The following is a 15,985-nucleotide window of genomic DNA, read 5'->3' as shown; positions in this document are numbered from 1 at the left end:
TTTTTTTTGCATCCCGCGTTTTTCTTTTTCTCTCTTCTTTTTCAAATAATCTTGCTTCCTGGTTACACATAGGGGCCTCTGATTTTGAAGGGCAGCAGAGTCGCACTGCTCGCTCCGAGCAGGGCACTCCAATTTATTGTCACATGAAAAGATGACAGGAATAAAGGGTGCGGGGAGGGATGGGCGAGTGGATGGATGGGTGGAGGGAACTCTCCCCATCTCAAGATTCCCTCCTCACTGTTTCAGGGATGTTACTGCCCTAGGGAATCTTCACCCCATCCCATTGCCCAGAAACCATTTTGGGTAAGACGACGACCTTGAACTTGCCAGCTTACTCATTCTCTAAGCCCTTGTGGTATTTTTGCTGGTTTTCACCAGATAACCAATCATATATTTCAATACCTGATAGAACTAGTCTCTTCTACCCCCAACCCCCCACGCACCCACCTGCTCTTCTGTTCGGGGTTTTGGTGCTCCTTTGGGAACTGGTTTCCGGTGATTTCTTGCAGAGTGGTCACTCTGATTCTTCCTTCTCTGATCTCCTAGGGCACTTGGAGCACATCCCAGGGTTTGAGGGGGTTCTCAGTTGTTCTCTGTGTGTTAGTCCTGTCTTCTCCATTAGGCTGGGACCTCTGCGATCCAGAGACAGGATCTGAGCCACCCCTGGGTGGGCCACATTCCACGTGCCCAGAGGTATGGGGAAAGGGGGGCTCAGGATCCCACCCCCAAGCCACCCTCTGCTGCTCTCTCCATTCCAGGTTCAGCACAGGAGGGAGAGTGTGAAGGGAGGAAAGAGCACTGCCCGAAGTCTGTGTCCTGGGTGCGTTTCTGTCTGCCACCAGCCAGCCTTGAATTTGGGGCTCCCCTCATGTTCGTCTTGGGGCCATATACACTCTGCCCCGGGGAGCTGATGGACAGGCAGCATCCCCAGTTGGGGTGGTTCCCAAATGCTCTGAAGAGCTGCTCAGCCAGATAAGCTATAGAGGGAAGGAACATAGTTTGTTCTAGCAATCCCTTTAAACACATTTTTCAAGACGTCCCCGCTCCTAACCTTGAGTGGCTTCTCCCAGCCTTTGGGGGAATATTCCACAGGGCCCTGCAAGGACAAGGCCAACCCACACTCTCCCACCTGGATGAAACGGACCACGCACTTCCATGGACCCGTGCAGAACCTTCCTGCCATCCTCCCACTTACCCAGTCCTACTCCAGCGTCCGTGGTCCACAAAACCCCTTCCTTCTGGGCTCCCCTTGCCACAGTGGCCCAGAACTAGCAGGGAATGTTCTTTCTCTGCTACTTCTTTGTGCCTTTCCTCTTTTTGTGAGCTGACTTCTCTTTCTTAGGGGCAGAGGCTGGTATGGAGTTTTCTGAATTCCTTGCAGCAGGTATGCAAGAAGAAGTTTTTGCATATTGATTTGTGAAATGTCGAGATTGTCGACAGTTCTGCGTAGGAAGCAGAGATCCAAGCGTTCAGTGTTAGGGGTGGGTGTGTGAGGCTGGGTGCGTGGTGAGAACAGGAGACATGGACAATGCCAGGGGCAGGGGTGGCTGTGAGATGAGGCTGGCATGACCAGCGGGTAGGAGAAAGCAATAGAAGATTGGAAGGAGTCGGCCATTGGAGCAGCCCCAGGACTTTGGTGCGCAGGGAGGGAGGAGTGGAGGGGAGGCAGCAGGACCAGGGACCAGTGAGAAAGGCACCGGCCATGCGTTCTCTGTCTCCCCAGGCATTTTTTACTGTCTTCTTTATGCCTGAAGCCATTCACCTTTCACACTCAGCTCAGATATGATCCTGACTGTGAGGAGTCCCCTCACCTCTTTGGCTGGCATTTGTGTGTTTGTTTGTTTTTAGACAGAGTATTGCTCTGTTGTCCAGGCTGGAGTGCAGTGGCATGATCTCAGCTCACTGCAACCTCTGCCTCCCGGGTTCAAGGGGTTCTTATGCCTCAGCCTCCTGAGGAGCTGGGATTACAGGCATGTGCCACCACTCCCGGCTAATTTTTGTATTTTTAGTAGAGATGGGGTTTCACCACATTGGCCACGCTGGTCTCGAAGTCCTGACCTCAAGTGATCTGCCCGCCTCAGCCTCCCAAAGTGCTGGGATTAGAGGTGGCCACTGCGCCCGTCTTTGGCTGGCATTTGGCCCTTTCCCTGGCCTACCCCAGCTCTCTGCTCACCAGATTGCGCATCTGAGACATCCAAGAAGTCATAACTTTTGTGAGGACAGACAGCGCCATCCACTCAGGTTTTGTCTCTACTGTATCCAACCCAGTGTCTCTGACATGGAAAGCCATCTCTCTCTAGGTGGGTTTTTTTTTTTTTGGTTTGAGAGACAGGCTCTCAAGCTCTGTCACCCAGGCTGGCGTGCAGCAGAGTGATCAGTGCTCACGGCAGCCTTGAACTCCTGGCCTCAAGCAATCCTCAGCCTTGAACTCCTGGCCTCAAGCAATCCTCCTGCCTCAGTCTCCGGAGTAGTTGGAACTACAGGTGCACACCACCACATCTGGCTAATTAAAAACATTTTTTTTTGTAGCGACAGGGGGTCTCAAAGTGCTGAGATTACAGGCGTGAGCCATGGCACTTGGCCCTTTCTTTCTTTCTTCTTTTTTGTCAGGGACTTCCTGGAACTTGAATCTGTAGGTCTTGAGAGAGTCAATGATTTCAGTCATGCAGTGAGAGGAAAAATTCCCTTGTGTATACGGGGCCCCTGATGTGACTTCACCAACAGGGTTCAGAAGATTCCACAGTGGGTCACTAATAAGAGAGGAGCCCAACATAGTGGCTCACACCTGTAGTCCCAGCACTTTGGGACGCCAAGGCAGGAGGATTGCTTGAGCCCAGGAGTTTGAGACCAGCCTGGGCAACAAAGTGAAACCCCCATCTCTATGAAAAAAAAAAGTTAGCTGGGTTTGGTGTCATGCATGTGAAGTCCCAGCTATTTGGGAGGCTGAGGCAGGAGGATCACTTGTGCCCAGGAGTTTGAGAAGCAGCGAGCTAAGATCATGCCACTGCACTCCTGCTTGAGTGACAGAGACCCTGTTTCAAAAAATAAAGGCTGGGCGCAGTGGTTCACACCTGTAATCCCAGCACTTTGGGAGGCCAAGGCAGGAGGATCACCTGAGGTCAGGAGTTCAAGACCAGTCTGGGCCACATGGTGAAACCTGTCTCTACTAAAAATACAAAGAAATTAGCTGGGATGTGGTGGCGCATGCCTGTAATCCCAGCTACTCAGGAGGCCGAGGAGGGAAAATCACTTAAACCCAGGAGGTGGAGGTTGCAGTGAGCCGAGATGGTGCCACCGCACTCTAGCTTGAGTGATAAAATAAAATAAATAAAAAAGAAGAAGAAAGGAGAACCTCCTGGGGCAGGTCACTAAATCCACCATCATGCAGAGTGAAGCTGCCCAGGGCCTCTGGTAGGGTTGTCTGCAATTTCTGGCCCTTCCTCCAGGGGGAAGCCTTGCATTGCATCTTACACCCCAATACATGGCCGTGGATGCAAAGGGCCCTGTGTAGGAGACCTGGACTGGCTGCGTGACTTTGAGAATGTCTCTTCCCCCTCTGGGCTTGTTTCTCCTCTATGAATGATAGGGTCAGTCCTGGAAACAACTGTGCGTGGTTGCTGGAGTGATCTATTTATTCCCAGGTCTGCCATGCTTGGCTGTGAGACCTTTGACAAGTATCTTAACCTCTCTGTTCCCATAAAATGGCGATCATACCTGAATCTACTTCACTGGGCTGCTGAAGGGAGGTTATATTATAGAGTGGACAGAACGTGCCTAGCACGGGAAGGCAGTGGCTGATCACTGATTGTCACTGATCACTGACTTGCGGCCACTTAGAGATGAAGGATCCCTCCTGGCCTGGCTGAGCCCTCTCTCCTCACCACCTGGTGTGGAATGGGTCCAGTTATCTCAAGACCCTCTGCTAGGAAGTAGGAGTGGCTTCCAGAGCTGCCAAACTTCAGGCCCGTCTGTTATATTCCCCTGGTTTCCACTGGCATAACTGAGGAATGCCTGCCACTAACCCACAAAAAAGGATTTATTGACAGCGTAAAATGGATCATACATTTCTTTTCTTTGAAGTGAACATAACCTCAAGATTTTATTGTCTTCATAATAAAACAAAAGATGAAATTTAGAACTGGATCACTTGACCCTTTCTCTTCCTTTCTCCTCCCAGTTCAAAATGCTTGCATGTCCTCATAGCCAGCATCATCTTCGATCTGTAGCTGGGCTCAGCGCTCAAGCCTCGGCACCATCTCCTTTGTAGTTTTAGCCTTTTTCTGGAAAATCAGCTTATAGAAATCAATGGCCTTCATATACACAAACAATAATTTGGTTAGAGGACTTAAGAAAACTCCATGTATAATAGCAACAAAGAAGATTAAATACTTAGAGATAAACTTAATAAGAAATGTGCAAAATCTATAAAAGGAAAATTTTACAATGCTTCTGGAAAACACAAAAGCATGTGGAGTGGGAAAACATCTCTTGTTTTTGGCTATCACAACTCATCATCAAGATGCCCATTCCCTCTAAGTTGATTTATAAATTGAATGCCATTCCTATAAAAATACCAACAAGCTTTGTTTCATGGAGTTGGTAAGTTGATACTAAAGTTTCTATGGAAAATAAACATGCTGGAATAGCCATGGAAAAACTGACACAAAATGGGGGCCTAGCCCTACGGGCTATTAAAACAAGCTATAAAGCCTCTGTAATTAGACGAGTGTGGCACTGGCCACATGAACAGGCAGACAGACCAATGGAATAGGATAGAAAGTACAGAATAGGCCTAAGTACAAATGGGAATTTAGTATATGATAAAGGTGGCATGTCAAATCTCAGAGGCAGTGATGGACTTTTTATATTTATTTATTTATATTTTTTATTTATTGAGATGGAGTCTCGCTCTGTCACCCAGGCTGGAGTGCAGTGGCGCGATCTTGTCTCACTGCACCCTTTGCCTGCTGGGCTTAAGCAATTCTCATTCCTCAGCCTCCTGAGTACTCAGCCCAAGATTGCTGCTCTGCTTCCTGTCATGACGCCACTTTCCCCATGTATACATGGCATCCTTGCCCTTCTTGTCCTGTGCCACTTTGTGGGGTTGGTGCTTGCCACACTTCTTACAGAAAGTCTGGAAGGCTTTAGGAACGTGTACCACATTGTGGGAGCCCTATTGCATGGAAAGCTATTGTTAATTTCTAAGTCATTTATGCTTACAGAGCTGATAGGAGCTAAACTAAGACCCAGGTTATTCTGTAGGAGGAAATAGTTTGGGGAGTAGTCTACATAGTGGTCAAGAGTGTTTTAAAACTCCAAACCTTAGATTGTTGTCTACATATACCCTCTTGGGCAAAAGGTAGTTCTTACTTGGAGAAAACATAGATTGTATTATCTTGAGGAGGTCTAAAGGGAACCACAGAGGAGAGGAAGAGGAGACACAGGAAGTCTTTCTGGTTAGGGCAGTGGTCTCCCTGGTGGGGTGGACACCCTTGTCTTGGTGTGATCATAGAACTCATGGAAATGACAGGCAGCCTGTGACACCAACTTTTCAAAGGGGAAGGATTTCTTGCATGTATTGGTGGGGCCTCAGCTGTATCTAATAGGAGGTACGTACCACACTGGAGGCCTCAGATGGCCCTAGGAACTATTCTTGAGGCCTCTAGTCTACACTGGGCTCCTCCAGCAAGAAAGACCCCCATGGGTTGACTGGTTGTTGGTGGTGGAAGGAAGACCTCACCTGGTGTGGGAATGGGGGTGGGGCCAAAACTCTGGTGATTGAGGGTGTCTTGCAGGAAGTCTCTGATGACCGTTGCTTCTCAGGGCTGTTTTGAGGGACACGGTTGATTGAAGACTCTCCCTTCCTTGGTATGTTTACCCTGAAACGTGTCTCAGGTTGGTAGCACCTACTTTCTCTGTGGCAAGAGCTTTTTTTTTTTTTTTTTTTTTTTTTGAGATGGAGTTTTGCTCCTGTGCCCCAGGCTGGAGTGCAACGGCGTGATCTTGGCTCACTGCAACCTCTGCCTCCTGAGTCCAAGCGATTCTCCTGCCTCAGCCTCCCAAGTAGCTGGGATTACAGGCATGCGCCACCACACCTGGCTAATTTTATATTTTTAGTAGAGACAGGGTTTCTCCATGTTGGTCAGGCTGGTCTCGAACTCCTGACCTCAGGTGATTTGCCCGCCTCGACCTCCCAAAATGCTGGGATTACAGGCGTGAGCCACCGCACCCGGCTGGCAAGAGCTCTTTTAACATACTGTGCTGTGAAGGAGAGTTCATGGGCGTTCTTGTTCAGAATGCAGCTCTGGATTGTATAAGGCCTTTCTTGTTTTTCTGATTTTTAATCCAGGTCTTGGAGTTTTGGTTTTCTTTCAGGGGAAAGATTTTGCCACTTCCCTTCCTGTTCTTTTCCTTGCTAAGCAAACTGGTTTTTGAGATTTCGTTTGCTGACAGCTTGCATTAAGGCTCTGTGGTTTTTAGATTGATGTTCCAGGAGAGGCTTGGTCCCACGAAGTAAGTCAATGTTGCCTTTCACTATGGCAGTTGCTCTCCCAGCCCCTGTCTTGCGGATGCGCTTCCGAAGTGCGTTTGGAAGGCTGTGTCTCGCTTCGATTTCTTTCTCTTCCAGAGTCACCTTGCTTAAGGGCTGTGATTTTCTGCTAATGCTCTGCATGAGTGGGCTGTGCAGATGCATGCTGATCTTTTCAGGAGAGTGTTGGCCTTATGCAGTGGATAGTCACCTTCTTTCAGCTGATTTACTGTTCTTCCAGATGTTGCTTGTCTGACACAACCTCCCTCTGTGTTGTCTGGAAGTAGTCTGTGCTTTCCCCCATCATAGTTAACGAAGATTCTGTCAAAGTCATCTGCCGTCTGACTTGTCCAAAACTGTGTCTCATCGCTCTACTGGCCTGCCGGCGCTTCTCATGGTGTGATGTGATCTTTTAGATGGGCGTTTTCTTGTGTCTTGCAAAAAAGGACTCGGAGGACTCTCTGAGATTGCTCAGGGCATTTGATCAAGTCACTAAAGGCACCATGTTGGTTTCTCTGTTTCTCTTTTTCCTGTAGGAATTCTGAAGCCTCATATGTTCTTCCCGAGCCAGACAGAAGTTAGATCCACGTGTCTCCTTTGCATTTAAGTTCTTTAAAGCTCTTCTTACCTTAGAAAGTGTTATTAAATCTCACATATGGTTTTGTAATATTTCACATTGTCTCTGTTTTCTCTTGTTATCCTGGCTCCAAATTAACAAGGAGATTCCTCACTAGAATTTAATTTGATCTGTTGAAGCCCAGACTCTTCCTCTGACTGATTTCTGTTTTGTACTCTGATGGCCTCAGAGAATGTCCCTGAACTTTTGATCTTTTTGTTCAGAGTCAAACAGTGTATTTAGAATGTCTCCCATTCCTTCAGATACATTTTGAGGAGTCAGTTGACAGTCTATGGGGCAGGAAGGAAAACATTCCCCCAGCCTCTCAGCTGAAGCCCAGGCACTAGGCTGGGTCTGCAAAAGCTGGGGGTGAGGTCTTTGGGGAAGCCTCTTAAATTGATGAGGATGATATGGTCCCTCTCTGCCTCAGGTTTGGATGGCCTCTGTTCTGGGTGCTCCCTTCCAACAGAGAGGGCTGTTCCTTGGCCTGAGGGGCAGCAGCTGCAGGAGAGGAGTCTGAAGTGGGGGTCTCTTGTGTCCCTAGCCTTTTTCTTGGCGAGCTGCAGCCTCCAGAGGGAAGTGGCAAAGGCTGTGGTCCCTGCAGCATCCCACTATGTATAGTAGCAACAAAGATGATTAAATACTTAGGGATAAACTTAATAAGAAATGTGCAAAATCTATAAAGGGAAAATTTTACAACACTTCTGGAAAACACTAAATCATGTGGAGTAGGAAGACATCCCTTGTTTTTGGCTATCACAACTCAGCATCAAGATGCCCATTTCCCCCCAAGTTGACTTATAAATTGAATGCCATTCCTATAAAAATACCAATAAGCTTTGTTTCATGGAGTTGATAAGCTGATACTAAAGTTTCTGTGGAAAATAAACATGCTGAAATAGCCAGGGAAAAACTGACACAAAATGGGGGCCTCGCCCTATGGGCTGTTAAAACAAACTATAAAGCCTTTGTAATTAGAACAGTGTGGCACTGACCACATGAATAGACAGACAGACCAATGGAATAGAATAGAAAGTACAGAATAGACCTAAGTATGAATGGGAATTTAGTATATGATAAAGGTGGCATGTCAAATCTCGGAGGCAATGATAGACTATTTATTTATTTACTTTTTGTGATGGAGCCTCGCTCTGTCGCCCAGACTGGAGTGCAGTGGCATGATCTCAGCTCACTGCAACCTCCACCCCCTGGGCTTAAGTGATTCTTGTGCTGCAGCCTCCCAAGTAGCTGGGATTACAGGTGTGCGCCACCATACCTGGCTAATTTTTGTATTTATTTATTTATTTATTTTGGTAGAGATGGGGTTTCCCCATGTTGGCCAGGCTGGTCTCAAACTGCTGACCTCAAGTGATTCACTCATCTTGGCCTCCCAAAGTGCTGGGATTACAGACATAAGCCACTGTGCTTGGCCCAGACCTTTTAATAAATGGTACTGGGATAATGGGGTAGTCTTTTTTAAAAAAAAGATAAAATTAGATCTATTCACAGCATATATAAGAATAAACTCAAATGGATCATGAATTTAAATGTAAAAAATGAAAACATGTAAGTACTAGGGGGAAAAAGTCCGTGGGTGAATTCCTCTTAACCTCAGTGTAAGGAAAGGATTTGAAAGCATCACTCAGAATCCAGAAGCAATGAAATAAAATTCTGGCAAATTGGACATGGCAAACCAAACCAAACCAAACCAAACCAAACCAAGCCAAACAAAAAACCCAAACCACAGAACACCAAAGTAACTGAAAAATTGAGAGAAAATATTTGTAACACATACCACAGACAAAGGGCTAATCTCCCTAATATATACAGAACTCTTAAAAATTGAGGGACAGAGGATGAAATACTCCACAGAAAAATGAGAAAAGACTTGGACAATTCACACACACACTAAAATGGTCCTTAAACATATGCCAGTTACTTGGACAGTGTTGTGGGGACAAAAATAAGTAGACACAGTTCCTTCCCCCAAGGAGTTTCCAGTTCATTGGGAAAGTCACAGAAACTAACTTGAATAGGGGCAGAGTATGGTTAAATTTCAAGGGGTAGGCTGGGCGCGGTGGCTCATGCCTATAATCCAAGCACTTTGGAAGCTGAACCAGGAGGATCACTTGAGCCCAGGAGTTTAAGACCACCCTGGGCAACATGATAAGACCGCATCTCTACAAAAAATTTAAAAACTAGCCAAGTGTGGTAGTGCGCGTCTGTAGTTCCAGCTACTTGTCGGGGGTGAGGTGGGAGGATCACTTGAGCCAGGGAGGTTGAGGCTGTAGTGAGCCATGATCGTGCCACTGCACTCCAGCCTGGATGACAGAGGGAGACCCTGTCTCAAAAAATAAAACAAAATCAATGGGTGGGGTTGGATTTCACCTAAGCCTGCTGGAGGGCGGGGAGGAGCAGTTGGTGGGGTGGAATGTGGGGGAGTGAACAATCTACGAGGCAGTTGAAAGTGGTTCTGAGCAGAGAGGACCACTGGGGGATGAGGCAGCTGTTGGAGAGGGATGGGTCAAGGGATGGAGGGTAGCACTGTGAGCTGAAATAGGTGAATTGGGAGGGATGCTGGCTAAAGGAGAGGTAAGTCCAGCACTTACTGTGCTTGGGGCTGTGAGAGGCACCTGAGGACAGATTCCTGCCCTCCAGGATCCCACAGTCCTGGGTGGAAACCAGCAGGGCCTTGATGAACTAGACTTCCGGAGAGAATGAACTTAGTACTGTAGCGGAGGGACCAAGGGCAAGCTGCCCAAGGCTCAGACTAGAGTTGGGGCTGGTTGGGTTTCAGGGGAAGACAGACATCCATGTGGATCTAGCCCACTGGTCTCTGGCCATGTGGTTATGTTGGTCAAAGGAGAAGACCAAGGCTCAGAACAAAGACTTGAGATTTGCCCCCACAACTGTCAGAGAAGGAGTTATGGAGGGAGATCATGGCCTGAGGGTCATGGAGCGGCCAGGGGAGAGTCTTGGGCAGTCACACATTGGAGGCCATGAGAAAGAGTAGTTAGGAGAGGGGTGCTTGAGCCAATAATCAGATTCAAGTCCCTGTTATGCTCATGTGCCAGCTCTGCCCTTGAGTTTTCTCATCTTTAAATTGGGGAATGGGGCCGGGTGCGGTGGCTCACACCTATAATCCCAGCATTTTGGGAGGCTGAGGTGGGTTGATCACCAGGTCAGGAGTTTGAGACCAGCCTGGCCAATGTGGTGAAACCCCATGTCTACTAAAAATACAAAAATTAGCCGGGCGTGGTGGCGGGCACCTGTAATCCCAGCTACTTGGGAGGCTGAGGCAGGAGAATCGCTTGAAACCAGAAGGTGGGGAGGTTGCAGTGAGCCAAGATCATGCCACTGCACTCCAGCCTAGGTAACAAGAACAAAACTCTGTCTCAAAAAAAAAAAAAAAAAAAAAAAATTTGGAGAGTGAATCAAGGCATGACTGAAGGACCAAACGAGTTCACATATGCAAAGTGTTTTAATATGGTCAAAGCACTCAATAAATGCTGCTGTTAATTAGGAGGCAAGAAGAGATTGAAGGGAAATGTCAAGGGGCTCCAGAGAATGCTACGATGGTGCAAAGTCACAGAAGTCTTGGGAAAAGCAGGTAGAATGGAGTTGCCATGACATTGAGCCTCATCTAGATGCCAGGTAGATAACATGCGTTATCACAGGTGAGTCTCACTGTAATCTCACGAGGGAATTTCTATGGTCATCCCCACCCCACAGTGTAACAAGCTGAAGGTCCCAAGAGTATGACCTACATTTCCTGTTCTGGACCTTAAGTTTTATTTATTTATTAATTATTTTACTTTTTTTGAGATGAGATCTTGCTCTGTCACACAGCCCAAAGTGCAGTGGTGCGATCCTGACTTACTGCAACCTCCACCTTCCAGGCTCAAGCAATCTTCCTACCTCAGCCCCCCAAGTATCTGTGAGTACAGCCATGTGCCACCACCACACTCGGATATATATATATATATATATATATATGTGTGTGTGTGTGTGTGTGTGTGTGTATGTGTGTGTGTGTGTGTGTGTGTTTTGTGGAGATAGGGTTTCACTAGGTTGCCCAGGCTGGTCTCAAACCCCTGGTCTCAAGTGATCCGCCTGCCTCGGCCTCCCAAAGTGTTGGGATTCCAGGCGTGAGCCACCGTGCCCGGCCTGGACCTTAAGAATGAAATCATCCTTGGGTTAAAGGCTGGTCTCCCTTAGAGATGATCGTTTGCAGGTCACCTTCCAGGGACGAATGCTCTGGCAAATGCTGGTGACCTTGAGATGAATGAGCCTTGATCTGTGTACTCAGTGAGCTCTCAGGATGAGGGTTCCTGTAGCCTCTCTCTTCATTGCATCATCTCCAAAACCTGACAGGATTGATGCTGGAAGGTCTTTCCAAGGCCCAGACTCTTCTCCTGGCTCAAACACTTTCCATGGCTCTCTGTGGCCTCCAGCCCAGGGTCTGAATTGGTTCTACCTGGCCAAGTGCCCTGTCTGCTTTTAGGGTCTGGTCTGTGCCACGAGCCCCTGTCCCATCCCAGCTTTATCTCCCACAACCGCCCAGCCCTTACCTATGCCCTGGTCATGTGGATCCTTTCCTGCATATCAATACCCTTCATTCATCTTGGTCTTTTGGTCTGAAGTGCAGCCCCTTCCTCCACTGGCCCCTGAAACCTAACCCACCCTCCTCCTGCACCGCCTGGATTGCAGGAAACCTTCCCAGGCTACGTATCCAAACTAGTCTTTTTCTCCCTCCTGTTTTCCTAGATTTAGAGATGGTTCTAGTACGTGACTCAAGGTAAGAGGTTGTGTTTGACTGATACCAAGTGCGTCTGTCCAGAGTCAGATATGAGGATAGAAGCTCCTTGAGCCAGGGATGGTATCTTAGCTATCCCTGGGATCCCCACAGGACACGTGCTAACAGGGAAATTCAAAGACCCCACCAAACTCCTGCCACCATTTCCTGCCCTCTTGTGCCCAGGCCCACCTCTGGGTTGGAGGAGCAGGGTGCTGTGGGAGAAGGTGCACTGGTCCTGGAGTCAGGGCCTTCAGGTTTGTGCCATCCCACTGAATACATGGCCAATGACCTTGAGCAAAGGGACTCCTCCCTCGGGGCTTTAATCTGTGCATCCACAGACTGTACATATGGCATTGGACCAGGACCTCCCTAGTGCCTTTTTGGTAAAGAGGACCATAAGTTTCTTAGACTTTTAATATGCAGATGAATTCCCTGGAGAATCTGTTAAATTGCAGATTCTGACTCAGTAGGTTTGGGGCAGGTCCTTAATGCTAATAAGCTCCCAGGTGACCTTGATGCTGGTGGTCCGTGAGCCACGCTTTGCATTAACAAGGGTCTAACCCAGTGATCCTCAGCCCTAGCTCGATGGAAGAATGGCCTGAAAGGTCGCTCTTTCCCTCTTCCACTCCCTTCTCCATTTTAAATTAAAGTTTCCCTTGGGAGATTGTAAAAAGATGTTAGGATGGCACCCCAGGACCATTAACTCAGCATTTGTAGGGGTGGGAACTTGGCATCGGTAGTATTTAAAGCTCCCCAGGTGAATCCAGTGTTCAGCCAGGACTGGGAACTGCTGTACCTCGTGGGTGGAGAACTTCAGCAAATGGTTTTCAGGCGAAGCTTTTTGTCTCTGCTGCCCCCTTGTGGTCATCTTGTTCACTCACAGTCAGAGCGCAAGCCCTGTTCCCAAGAGAGAGAGGAATCGCAGAACAATTGGGAAAATAATGTCGTTGCCCATGGTGGACCGGCTTCCCTGAGACCCCAGCACTCACCCTGACATGGGTGGGCTCCTCCTCTGCCGTGATGCTGAAGACGATTCCTTAAACAAGGGCCTCGCTCCCAGTGTCCTGGGGGTAGCCCACATGAGTAGGAAAAACTCTGGGTGGGCCAGGAACTGGAAACAGCAGGGGGCTCTGTAGTCGGCAGCTGAGATAGAGGTTGGATAGAGCAGGTCCAGGAGAAACTTCCTAGGAGAAGGTGGGCCCTGAACCCAACCCTCAGCTCTCCTGGGCGGGAGCCACGTGAAGTCTTAGATGCACACCTGAGGTTTGGGTTGCTTGGCAGTCAGCCAGCAGGGGGCACTCTGGCGCCACGTAGAGTTCCCAGGTCGGGTCTCCTAGTCGTCGTCTTGGCTGGGAACTGTCCACCCGGGTGCAGGATGCCCCAGGTGCAATGGAGCAGCTCAGAGCCCCAGGGCGTGACTGTCTGCAGCTGGCTGGCTTCCCTCTGTGCCAGGTGCAGGGTCAAGGACATCCCCATGCACACAGCCTGCTGTCAGTGGGATGAGGAGTAGGAAGATTCTGATGCTGCTGCCCATTCAGAAATGCAAAATAGCCCAGTACCTTGAGCACAGGTCTAGTCCCTACCGTGCCCTGCATGGCTGTGTGATCTTGACACATTCATCTCCCCTTTGTGGGCCTGCTTCTCCCTCATCCAATGCATCCCCCAAGCCATCCTGGGCTGTGGTGCTGCTCCCCAGACAACAGGGAGTTGGACTCATGGTTTTGGGGGGCTCACATTGCCCTTAGGGGGCCAGAGTCAAGGGAATCACCTTTTTTTTTTTTTTTTTTTTTTTTTCTGCCTTCTGCTGTAGGGCCTGGTTCTGGGCTGGACTTTTCCCATCCTCTTCCTGAAAGCCACCCTTGTTCAATCATGGGGACAAGATACAGTTCAGGAAAGGAGCTAGGGCCCTCCTAAGAGATGATTCCGAATAGGGCCCAGCCGTGGACAGGAAGATCTCTTTTCCAACCGGGCGCCATGGTTCATGCCTGTAATCCCAGCACTTTGGGAGGCCGAGGTGGGAGGATCACTTGAGGTCAGGAGTTCGAGATCAGCCTGGCCAACACAGTGACACTCCATCTGTACTAAAAATACAAAAAATTAGCTGGATGTGGTGGTGCACGCCTATAATCCCAGCTACTTGGGAGGCTAAGGCAGGAGAATCACTTGAACCTGTGGGAGGTGGAGGTTGCAGTGAGCCGAGATTGCGCCTGGGTGATAGAGTGAGATTCAGTCTCAAAATAAAATAAAATAAAAATGCCAAATCCCTTTTCTGTTAGTTGTCAAACACACTAGACATCAGGACACAGTGGTCCTGGCTACATGACTGCCTTGTAACAGTGAGAAATATCCAGAGATGGGATGCATGTTAGAGTTGAATGGGGTTTGTCCTGGGGTAAGAGGGGACCCAAAGGAACAGCAAGAGGGTGGGGAGCTTAGCTTTAAAATAATGTTTTGGCTGGGCATGGTGGCTCATGCCTGTAATCCCAGCACTTTGGGAGGCCGAGGCAGGTGGATCTCACTTGAGGTCAGGAGTTTGAAACCAGCCCAGGCAACGTAGTGAAACCCTGTCTCTACTAAAACTACAAAAATTAGCTGGGCACGGTGGCGCATGCCTATAATTCCAGCTACTTGGGAGGCTGAGGCATGAGAATCGCTTGAACCCAGGAGGCAGAGGTTGCAGTGAGCTGAGATCGTGCCACTGCATTCCAGCCTGGGCGATGGAGTGAGACTCAGTCTAAAACAAAAAATGTTTTACTCATTTAAAAAATTGGTCTGGCATACCTATGGCAAATGGGTTAGACTTGCTAAATCTGGTTGGCTGTTGCTTTCTGAAACACAGGTTTTAGACTCGAATATGTGTATTTGCAAACTCTAAGACATATGCACCTGTGAACGCAGTCTGGGTGAATGCAGTTTCTTGATCGTCACAGGCTTCCGGCAGAGTTGCAGGTGTTGTATTGCGTGGTTTTCAAGAGCAATCAGACCAAAAGGGCGACTACTAGCATGTGAAAACAGAGGATAAGCTTCCTGGGCTCAAATTCCTGAGCTGGGAGTCAGTTCCAGGCCATAGTGTCCAGCCAGAGGAGGACAGAAGCTCAACTCCTGCATGACCAGCAGCTCACCTGGTCCAAATGTAGCCTCTTGCTATGAAACAAAGGCAGAGAGAGACTGAGGGAACTGGAAAGAGGTTCACTGGAGGAAAAATAAGGCAACCTCAGGGATTCACTTTTACTCTCATTTCATTAAGTTCCAGATATTGGCAGACCGCTGGCCTCCTGAGGAGCACAGGAAGGGGCCTGGCAGACTGGTGATCCTGGTTGGAGATGAAGAGGGGCTGATTAAGAGGAGCTGACCGAGGCCTGGAAGTTTCCTGCCTGGGAGTGGTGAGCCTGTCAGAGCTGCACCTGGGCCTACCTGTACCTAGGAGAGAGTCAGGACATGGTTGTCTTCCCGCAAACACCTGGGGCTCGAGGAGTGCGCTGCCTCTGTTCCACGCCTGATGTCATCCACATCCACGCCCATGCATCTGGCCAGGAGAGTGACTGTCACTGGTGAGGGCAGTGTGATAGTACCTCTGATGGTTTCTCTGAGCTCAGCCTTTGCACTTCACCTGTGTGGGCCAGATGGGAAGCCAGGGTGGAGACGGAGCATCCTGGGTCAGGTGGGATCCCACTGTGCGATTCCACGCCATGGGGTGTCAGAACCTGGAGTGCTGGTGGTGGCCAGGGCAGGGGTAGGGTGGCATTCCTGTGGCTTTGCCACTCACTGGCTGTGTCACCGTGGAAAAGTTATCTAAACCTCTCGGTACCCCAGTCTTCTTCTCTGTCCATGGCAATTCGAGTAGTCCTGACCTGGTTGGATGGCTCTGAGGTTTCAATGAGGTCATACATGGAAATAGTTTTTTTGGAGCAGGGTTCTTTTTATTTAAAAAAAATTTTTTAAATGGGAATACTCGCTAAAAAAAAGTACGTGACCTCAGCTGAGCACAGTGGCTCACACCTGTAATCCCAGCACTTTGGGAGGCCAAGGCGGGTGGATCACG

General features: G+C 48.8%; 1 long non-coding RNA gene across 2 annotated transcripts; it reads left to right on the top strand.

Annotated features, from left to right (window-relative positions):
* Positions 1 to 9,646: 9,646 nt before the first annotated feature.
* LOC129492789 (uncharacterized) lies at positions 9,647 to 15,481 on the top strand. 2 transcript variants are annotated; one of them, XR_008660953.2, is made up of 4 exons: positions 9,647 to 9,737; positions 10,669 to 10,822; positions 10,995 to 11,082; positions 15,191 to 15,481. It is a non-coding gene; the product is annotated as an uncharacterized lncRNA (long non-coding RNA). The 2 variants fall into 2 exon arrangements; XR_010114170.1 differs by lacking the exon at positions 10,995 to 11,082.
* The last annotated feature ends 504 nt before the right edge of the window (positions 15,482 to 15,985 follow it).

Source organism: Symphalangus syndactylus, chromosome 11 (genome assembly GCF_028878055.3).
Source record: "Symphalangus syndactylus isolate Jambi chromosome 11, NHGRI_mSymSyn1-v2.1_pri, whole genome shotgun sequence".
Lineage (NCBI taxonomy): Eukaryota > Metazoa > Chordata > Mammalia > Primates > Hylobatidae > Symphalangus > Symphalangus syndactylus.
The sequence above is the reverse complement of the archived record's forward strand: the minus strand, read 5'-3'. Positions and strand labels throughout refer to the sequence as shown.